Below are 10,306 nucleotides of genomic sequence, written 5' to 3' on the forward strand. Positions count from 1 at the left end.
CTAGGGCGTGAACATTGCTGGCTAGATCAACATTTATTGCCTCTCCCTCGTTTCCCCTGAAAGGTGATGGGGAGCTATCTTTTTGAACCACTGCAATCCATGTGCTGCCTGTATCTCCTTTCGAACTGATTGAAGATTTAACAGGAGGGAGTCGGCCATTTTGGATTTGTTCCATACATTTACATCACTTGTATGACCCATTGATATTTTACTTGTACATTCTGTGTCTGATGCCTCCTCTCTCATTACACCTGATGAAGGAGCAATGCTCCGAAAGCTCGTGTTTTCAAATAAACCTGTTGGACGATAACCTGGTGTGGTGTGATTTTTGACCATTTGTTGGAGGTAAACCTACAATGAATCAATGGAGGGTGTTCCAGGATTGTGACCGAGCTACAGGGAAGGAATGCGATATGTTTCTGACTAGGCCAGCGTTTATTGCCCAGAGGGTGAGTCAACCACATTGCTGTGGGTCTGTAGTCTCACCAGGTTTTCTTCCTGAAAGGAGAATATGGAACCAGTTAGGTTCCTAACAAACCTCAATAGCAATATATGGTTATCATCAGACAAAGCTCCTCCTGAGCTGAGATTTCACCACCTTGTATGGTGGGATTACAGTCCATCTCCCCCACCCCATGAACTTGGTGTTCTGGATTCCTACTCCAGGTCTGGCACTGCACCACCATCTCCCCTTATTAACTGGAATTGATATCAAACAGACACAGGGTGCTGATCAGAGTTCATGTTTAAAAACATAACAGCCCAAATGGAATATCAACTCACAACCCCTGGCTTTGAACATGGACACCCTCTTCATGATGCATCTGAGGTGAGATACCATGTTAGACATCCACGGCAATTGATAGCTCTGTCTTTGGTTGTGCTCCGAAGATCTTAAAAATTCGGTAATTCAGCTCCTCGAGCCTGCTTTGTCATTCCACACGATCATGGCTGATCTCATCTCGGTCTCAACTCCACTTTCCTACCTGCTCTCCATAACACTTCAACCCAACTACAGCCTGCATGTAGTGATCCCTTTTCATGGCACAAGGCACTTCACAGGAACCACATTCAGGAAACCATTACACATGGACCGAAACCTTGGCCAAAGAGAGGAACACCTTGAGATCCTGAGACCCCAAGGTAGAGGGGTGGAGATCTTTACAGAGTGACTTCCAGAGGGTACCATCCAGGCACAGACAGTGATGTCCAAGCAATGAATAACAGGAAGCCAATCTGGCCTTTTCTTTCCTGAATTATTCTTGTTACCATTCTTTCCGAACGAAACAACATTGGGTATTCTGCAGTCCTCTGGGAATTCTCCTGGGACTATAAAGGATACAAATATTTTGTACAAATCCGTAGCAATTTCCACACCTGCCTCTTTCAGGATTCTATGATAGATTCCATCAGGTCTTGGGGACTTGTCTACCTTAATGCTTTTCAAAACACCCAACACCTCCTTTTTAATATTGATATGCTCTAGAATATCAATATACAAGACTCACCATCCACCATGTCATAGAGTCATAGAGATGTACAGCATGGAAACAGACCCTTCGCTCCAACCCGTCCATGCCGCCCACATATCCTAATCTAATCCCGTCCCATTCGCCCACACTGGGCCCATATCCCTCTCGACCCTTCCTATCCATATCAGTGAGCAGTGTAGGTTTCTTCCCTCCCGCCCTCCTGACCATGTACTCACTTTCTTTGTCTGATTTTCTTCCTTTTAAAAGTGCCGTTGTTTTGAGGTTTTTTTCTCCAAAGTTGCAGAATAAAACAGTAATTGCTGCTCCTGGAATTTGAGGAAATCACCCCCAACACCTAAAATGCCTCAAAAAAGGGGCAGCTCTTACAGTCACAACTTTTTCCCGTCCTCCATCTTGGACTACCCAGAATCCTTTGGAAATACCAATGCACTTTATTCATTAAGAACCTCACCCACTTCCTCCGGCTCCATGTGTAAATTCCCTCCTTTGCTCTGAGAAGACATACCCTTTCCCTGGCGACCTGTTGCTTATTATCCCTCTGTAAAATGCCTTGGAGGTTCCTTAATCCTGTTTTCCATAAACATCGCATGGTCCCTTCAAATTCTCTATTTCCGAGTTTGAGTTCATTCCTGTTATCTCCAGGGCTCTGTCTGTCTTCAGTTTCTTGAACCTTACTTATACCTTCTCCCTCTTTCTGCCTAAGACTTAACATCATAACACGTCTGAACAGGTCAACGAAATATATCGACAGGAACCATCGACAGCATCAACCTGCATTTATTGAGTTATCTTTCAAAACCAATTCAGTGCAATTGAAATACTGTGTGGTATCACTCACTGTAATAAACACTCTCCTTGAATAAGCTGAAGAGAAAGTAATGGCAAATTATAAAATTACCAAAATAATGCATGACAATGGTTCTTAAATATATGTTTATAAATTACTCTACAGATACTGAAAGAAATTAAATAAGGAGGAACAAATATCATGGACAATTAACCATACATTTCGCAATATTTCACTTTCACTGTAGAATTGTAGTTTTAAGATCAAACTTGTTCTGAAGTTGATCAGATCTCACCCCATCTAATACTGATCTTTTATACCTTTCTCCCCAAACTTGAGGTGAGAATTCATATGTTTCAGAGGATTGCCTTATTTGATGAGCTGTTCCTTGATATATAATAAGTATAATCCCACAGACATTGTCATGATTGCACCTTGTCTAAAGTCTGAATCAAATCATTCAATAGCAGACAATTCCCAAGAGGTTAATGATCAAAAGTCCCATTCAATGTTTTCAAGTCTCCACTATTCTTACGTAAAAAAATTATACAAAAGATAAATCCCACAAATGCTGGAAATCTGCAATAAAATCAGGAAATATTGACATGCAGCTCAGGTAGCACCTTTGTCCACCCCAGTCTAACACCGGCTCCTCCAAAACATTTAAAAGGCATCTGGATGGGGGTATATGAACAGGGTGGGTTTAGAGGGATATGGGCCAATTGCTGGCAAGTCGGACTAGATTAATTCAGGATATCAGGTCGGCATAGACGAGTTGGACCAAAGGGTCTGTTTCTGTGCTGTATAACTCTAAGACTCTGTAACATTTAAAAGGCAGCTGGATGGAGACATGAATAAGAAGGCTTCAGAGGGATATGGACCAAATGCTGGTTTGTGGGACTAGATAACTTTCCGATATCTGGTTGGCATGGACGAGTTGGAGCGAAGGATCTGTACAACTCTGTGACTCTGTAAGTGTAAGCTTTCTTGGGAGATTTTGACTTTTGTTACAGAGCCTTTTTAAATGACTGGGACATTTTAATTTGTGCTTATTTGGTTTAATTGGTTTCTTTTAATTTGTTTTCAGAGTCGTGTAAGGAGACTTCTGAAAAGTAGGCTGTCAGTAGGTTAGAAGATGGAATAGGTTATGCTGCATTCTGCAATTACAGCAATGATGATGTGCCAAGTGTAATACTTCAACTGGCTTGGCATTGATTTATTGGTTAGTGCTCTTCGCATCTTCAGTTGAGAGTGAAAGCATATATCTTGGGAGGATATTTAATTGCTCTAAAGATACCACGTATCTGAAAGTTCCCTGCAGTTAATAGATCAATGGGACAGGAATTACCTATTATATCACAAAGTAAGTCTGTTTCTCTCTGCTGAACTTCTACTCAGCTAAAGATTGACTCTGCCTGTTGTGTGACATGGCTTTTAATTTCCACTGATCAACCAGATGAACATTCGTAACACAATGTAATTAAACTCAACTTTCCTTCAGTATTCTTGTTGGTGATGCAGACAAAGGGGGACAAAATTTGGTTTGCGGTTCAACTTGATTTTATTAACAAAATATTAAAACAGATTGTCAGCATTTCCCAAATTCCCACAATCTTTACTCTCTCTCCAGCTCTATCCATCTGAGAAAGGATATTAACTGGAACAATCCATGTTGGGCCATTGGAATCATTTCAACTCCCCCTCCCACTCTGCCGAGGACATGGAGGTCCTGGGCCTCCTTCACTGCCGCTCCCTCACCACCAGACGCCTGGAGGAAGAACGCCTCATCTTCCGCCTTGGAACACTTCAACCCCAGGGCATCAATGTGGACTTCAACAGTTTCCTCATTTCCCCTTCCCCCACCTCACCCTCGTTCCAAACATCCAGCTCAGCACTGTCCCCATGACTTGTCCGGACTTTTCCTACCTGCCTATCTCCTTTTCCACCTATCCACTCCACCCTCTCCTCCCTGACCTATCACCTTCATCCCCTCCCCCACTCACCCATTGTACTCGATGCGACTCTCTCCCCACCCCCACTCTCCTCTAGCTGATCACTCCACGCTTCAGGCTCACTGCCTTTATTCCTGATGAAGGGCTTTTGCCCGAAACGTCGATTTCGAAGCTCCTTGGATGCAACCTGAACTGCTGTGCTCTTCCAGCACCACTAATCCAGAAATTGGAATCTCCTTCCTGTCCCGATATAGGGCTGGTTCTCTTCCACAAAGGGGGGGGGTCTCGCAATTTCGGGCAGATCTTTCTACTGAGGCAGGAAACGATTTCTCTTCATTCTGAGGCACCAAGAGGGTCTGAGAAATGAAGGGACAATGTCATAACTGGTCAGAGAGGCCTTAGACAGTGTTCTTTAACTGTTACACCTTGACAGTAGCTGCTCCATACTTTGAGGTCAACACTTTCCACAGGGAGTCCAAGGTGGAAGGGCTAGGGGCCTAATGGATAAGGCATTGGCTTCCTTCAGCTGGTAATTGTTGGTTCAAGTCCCATCTGGGGTGCTTGGGTTTTAAGCCTGGGCCTTGTTGCTGATTTTCATTTCATGTCAACTTCATCTCAATCCATGCTGACTGAATTTTTCACGCTGATTGATGATGTCACTTCCACCCCTTCATGGCCACTCCCACAACCACTTCCAACCTTCACAATTCCTCATGCATCACACGTGACATCACTTCCGCCCTTCACATCATCGCTGATGCCACATGCTCAGTGATGTCCGCCACCCCGACTGCCCTGGTCACCACCACTTCCACCACTCCCCTGCATTCTGCTGACGTGCCCCCCACAGAACCCACTGTCACTATCCCCACCCCCCAGAACCCCGAGGGGAACACTACCCCTGCTCATGACTCCACCCCCATTCGCCCCACCATCACACCCACTCCAGTTACAGGTTCCGCCCTGGACAGGACTGCTCCGAGTGCTGTCTCACAGGAGTCGAGTGTTGGTCATAAACCAGCTGGTGCCTGCCATGCTGTGGTACCGGCTGGTCACTTTGGTCCCTCCTCCTGGTTTTGTCGATGACATCCAGAGAATGTTGGTTCACTTCTTCTGGGACAAAAAGATGCACTGGGTCACTGCACAGGTCCTGAGTCTCCATATTGAGGGGGGCGGTCAGTCGCTGGTGTGCGTTCACACCCAGGTAGCGACGTTCCACCTTCAGACCTTGCAGCGATACCTTTACATTGAGCCTCCCCCTCGGCGGGGGGCCCTGGCGACGTATTTTTTCCACCAGGTGCGTAACCTCAACTACGAGACTCAGCTCCTGTTCAGGGACCGTGATGGTTTGGAGGTCACTCTCAGGACACTGCCTGTCTTTTACCAGGACCTGCTCACGGTCTGGAACATGGTCGAATCGCGTCACGCCTACCCTCCGGCAGGAGTAACGGCTGTCGTCAGGGAGACGTTGCTCAGGAATCCACACCTCCGTACTCGTGGGTTCGAGTGACTGTGGGAGGGGAGGGCCGTGACTGTGAGGGTGACCAGGGTCGGGGACGTGCTGGATGGTGGGGGCCTGGGCTGGACGCTGCCGCAGGATATAGCGAGCAGGGCAGCGGTAGACGTCCGGTACGTGGCCACCACCATCCGACACCTTAAAACGACGGTGCTCAGACCCCACGTAGTGCCCCAGTTGGAGGATGCTCAGGTGTGCGGTGGGATCCCGTCTGCACTCACTCCTGCCCGGACGGAATTTCACATTGGCCCCAGGGTCCTGTATTTCCTGCGGGAGCCTGTGCCCCACAACCTGAGCTGTCTCCGGAGTTTTAGTTTTGTCCCTTTCAGGGGTGTATCACAGAGGGCCCTGTACAGACTGCTGCTGCACACCCTCATCCACCTCCCGGACACACCCTGGCGTGCCCATTTACCACCGGGCGGTGGGGATCATCCCCAGTGAAGGGCTCTCTACATGGGAGTCCTCCCCCTTTCTCACGGGGATCTGGGGTGGAGGGTATTGCACGCGGCAGTCCACAGATTTTGGTGGTTCACGGACTCCCAGCCCAACTGCTTGTTCTGTGGTGCTGTGGAGTCCATGGAACAGGGCGCTTGCACTCCCTTTTTAGCTTTCTGGGAAACCTTCTCCTCCGTTTCTGGTTGGACTTCAGCCCCACACTCCCCATCATTGGGCACCCAGTGCCGAGGGGGGAGGGTTGGTCAGAGGATCTCCTCGTGGGTCTGCTCCTGGGCCTGGCCAAACTGGTTGTTCGGGTCAATCGCCTGACCCTCTTCCGTGGTTACATTCGAGCCCGGGTGTCCCTGGAGAAGGAGCACGCAGTGTCTACCAACATCCTTGAGCTGTTCAGAGAGTGCCCTCCCCCTCACTGTTTGGTCACACAGCATTGCCCTTTGATGCTTGTCACTGGCCACTCGGGTGTTTCCTTTCTTCCTGGTGGTGGGAATTGAATAAAGATTTGTACATCTGTTGTCTTTCACTGTGTCTCACACCTGCACACACACAACATGGGTGCTGGGAAAATATAAGCACTGCCACAGTTAGGCAGCAGTGCGGGGGTAAAGAGAAAAACATATATAACCAGGAGATTCAGAATCCCCTCAGTCCAGGGCACTGACTCTGTGCTGGCTGAGCCACAGTCAGTGTGTTCGTGCAAAACAAAACAAAACTTAAAAGCTGCCATTTTAACATCACACATGTAGCCCCAGTGGCCTAATGGATAAGGCACTGGCCTTCTAAGCCAGGGATTGTGGGTTCGAGTCCCATCTGGGGTGTCTGTCACTTGCCCTGTGTCAACTTGATTGCTAGTCTACTTTGGGAAAATCTCCATGTCTGATGGGAAGTGGTGCCCAATGATTTCTTACACAAGATTTGCATGATTGAGGTGAATTCTTTGAAAGAGAAAGCACAGTCACAATGGCTGAAAACCTACTGAGATTCTCCTGGCGATGGCATGGTGGTTCAGTGGGTAGCACTGCTGCCTCACAGTGTCAGGGACCTGGCTTCGATTCCTCCCTTGGGTGTCTGTTTGTGTCGAGTTTGCACATTCTCTCCATGGGGTATTCCGGGTGCTTTGGTTTCCTCCCACAGTCCAAAGATGTGCAGGTTCGGTGGATTGGCTTTGGGGAATGCAGGGTGAGAGGATAGGGGTTGGGCCTGGATGGGATGCTCTTCAGAGGGTCAGTGTGGATGTGATGGGCTGAATGGCCTGCCCTTCTCACGCGAAGTCTTTTATGAACAGGTTTGGAGCAGATGGTCAGAGCTCCACTGCAGGACCCAGTCAAGGCTTTGCTAAGGTTTGGCATTCAGGTGTGTTTTCCTCTTCTCCTGTCCCTGATCTTCCAGAATCTTCTGAGGCTTTGGCCAATACGGTCATGAGCTGGGTTCACATCATCCAATGGGGTCACACCAATACCCTTCACTGTTGTCATGCCAGGAGCTATAAAGTGGATTGACTCAGGCTGACACTTCTCCAATATACAACCCTCAGTCTGGTTGGAACTGGTTCTTCTTGAAACATTGTAGTTCTTTGATTTTAGTTGCACTGTTCTCTGGAGCTGAGAGCTGCTGTTTAATTTAGTTTGACCAATTTTCTATCAGGTCAAATTTCTCCAGATGAGGATCAATTGAGAATGCCTGATTTTGTTGCCATGGTCACCTGACCACACAGGATTGAGATCAGCTGCACAGTGAAGATTTCAACAAAATCAAAACCCCAAATTAGACTTGAGCCCACAATCACTGGTTTAGGAAGTTAGTGCCTTACCCATGAGGTCACTGGGGCTCCAACAGATGGAGCTACCAATCTATGGACAAAGCAGCTTCTGTTTTGGTTATGTTGGTATCAGACTAAGCTATATTCTGTCAACATTACCACTTGAACAACAGATTACCTGCATGTTTGGTATTTATGATGATGTCCAATATGTCAATGGAAATGATTGAAATCTGGGTGTTCAAGGTTGGAACTGATGGGTCTGTGGCTATGCATTTGGGTCCTTACCTTTCTTAGTCAAGGTATTGAATACAATTGCAAGGAGGCTATGATGGAGATGTGAGGTAGTTAGGCCATCGTTGGAGAACTTGGAGTGCCACATCCACAGATTGGACAAACATTTGTGGGAAGGCAACTGCTGAAAATCACTAGGCTCTGAGTCAGAGTCGGGGTTCACCAACAGAGTTTATTGTCCAAGGAAATCCCGGAGCTCCGGGGAGAGAGCAGCACCAACAGCACAGTGGTCAGCTGTGATTCTTCTCTCAACCCGGAGCACATGGTCAAGATACTGTTATACATTTTGTGATATAATAGGTCAGTGATGAGGTTATTGTCTCTGTAACATGGCTTGTTTATTGTAAACATTGCAGAATCCTTGATCGTTTCGGTGCAGTTATTGTCAGTTCCAGCGTGGCCTTTGTTAATTTCAGTGCAGTTGTTGTCAGTTTCAGCGTCTGCGCTGAAGTCAGTTGCTGTAGTAATGGGTGCTAATCGCTCTTCCTGAGAAGGCCGATTACTGCAGCCCTGGCTATTATCACTCTGTATTTAGGCTGTATCTAACAGTTAGCATTTCTATCAAAGCTGTTGTCTGACCCAGACCCTTCGGCGGGCAGTGTATGTTATTCATGTGTATTGTCTCTCCCATCCGCCTTAAACTAATCAACTCGGTTGTGAGTGCAATGTGCTGGCATTCTGGTGGCCCCAGGCAGTGTCTATGTTTGCACTGCTGTCTCTCTCCATTTGTGGTCCAGCGGCCATCTTGTGCGCCAAGTGGCCAACTTATGGCTCAGAGGCCATCTTGTGTGTCCGTGTGCCTAGTGTCACCCTGCCCCGTGCCATCTCCCACTTCACTTTGTGGTCAAGGAGGCGAGGGTATTAACTGGAACAATCCATGCTGGGCCATTGGAATCTCCTTCCTGTCCCGATATAGGGCTGGCTCTTTTCCACAAAGGGGGGTCTCGCAATTTCGTGCAGATTTTCTCTCTCTCCAGATTTTGATTATTTAAAAAATATACTTTATTCATAAAAGATCAAATAGTAACGCACACACAGGTTCTAAATCAGTTGTGTACAGTCTATGCAGAGAGAAAAGAACCAACAAACGATTGGAATTTTGACATTTCGCAAAGTTCTGTGTCGTGACAAAAAAGGCATTTTGTACTTGGGCAGGAACCGATCTCTGTTCATTGTCAGGCACCAAGAGGGTCTGAGAACTGAAAGGATGATGTGATAATTTGTCAGAAAGACCTTAGACTGTGTTGTTTCCCTGTTACACCTTGGCAGCAGCTGCCCGAAACTTTAGTGTATCCCTCAGTGTGTCGTGACAGATCTTGAAATATGCTCGGCTGTAGCACTCGTTTAAGATCAACTATTCCCAGTAGAGTATTGTCACTGAGTTTTTGTGGCTTAATGGGTTAGACTGTAGATTCTGATGTAGTGGATTGGAGGTTCAAATCCCTTTTGGGGTGTTGACGTTTTAAGCCTGGTCTTTGTGGTGGCTGATTTTCATCCCATCTCAACTCCATCTCAATCCAAATTGACTGGATTTTCCAACTACTCCGTTAAAAATCACTTGCCTGCTTCGAGATTATGGAAAATGTTCTTCAGTAGAAACTTACACAAGGTAATTCCAGGGTTTGGGAAATCTTGGGGTGAATTGTCTGAAAGAGACAGCACAGCCCCAATGGGCTGAATGCCCACTAAGATCCTATTGAAGTGTCCTCAATGCAGCTTTTTGTAACATCTCCACTTCCTCCTTCCCCACTAACTGCAAATATCTTGAAAGTGCTGCACAAAATAACATTGAGCCCTTTTCCTCTCTGCTCCATATTCCTCAGACTTGAGTTGTGCAAAGTTGGAGTTTGGTTAATTTCTTGTCTGTCCGTTTGGGGAGAAATGGGAGGTAAGATCAATTTTATCAAGCAGCCAATGATTTAGCGTGAGATGGAAGGGGGAACAACCAATCAGTGTGAGTATAAAACTCAGAGAAGAACACAATATGAGAGGTTCAGGGTGCAGTATTTACAGGCTAAGGGACTGGATAAGGGACTGGCCTCTTCATCCTGG

At 46.8% G+C, this 10,306-nt stretch overlaps 1 non-coding gene across 1 annotated transcript; it reads left to right on the plus strand.

The window, feature by feature from the left end:
• The first annotated feature begins 6,946 nt into the window (after positions 1-6,946).
• Positions 6,947-7,019, plus strand: trnar-ucu (transfer RNA arginine (anticodon UCU)). The gene has a single exon. It is a non-coding gene; the product is annotated as a tRNA-Arg (tRNA).
• Positions 7,020-10,306: the final 3,287 nt, after the last annotated feature.

This window comes from Chiloscyllium punctatum, chromosome 18, assembly GCF_047496795.1.
Source record: "Chiloscyllium punctatum isolate Juve2018m chromosome 18, sChiPun1.3, whole genome shotgun sequence".
Classification (NCBI taxonomy): Eukaryota; Metazoa; Chordata; class Chondrichthyes; order Orectolobiformes; family Hemiscylliidae; genus Chiloscyllium; species Chiloscyllium punctatum.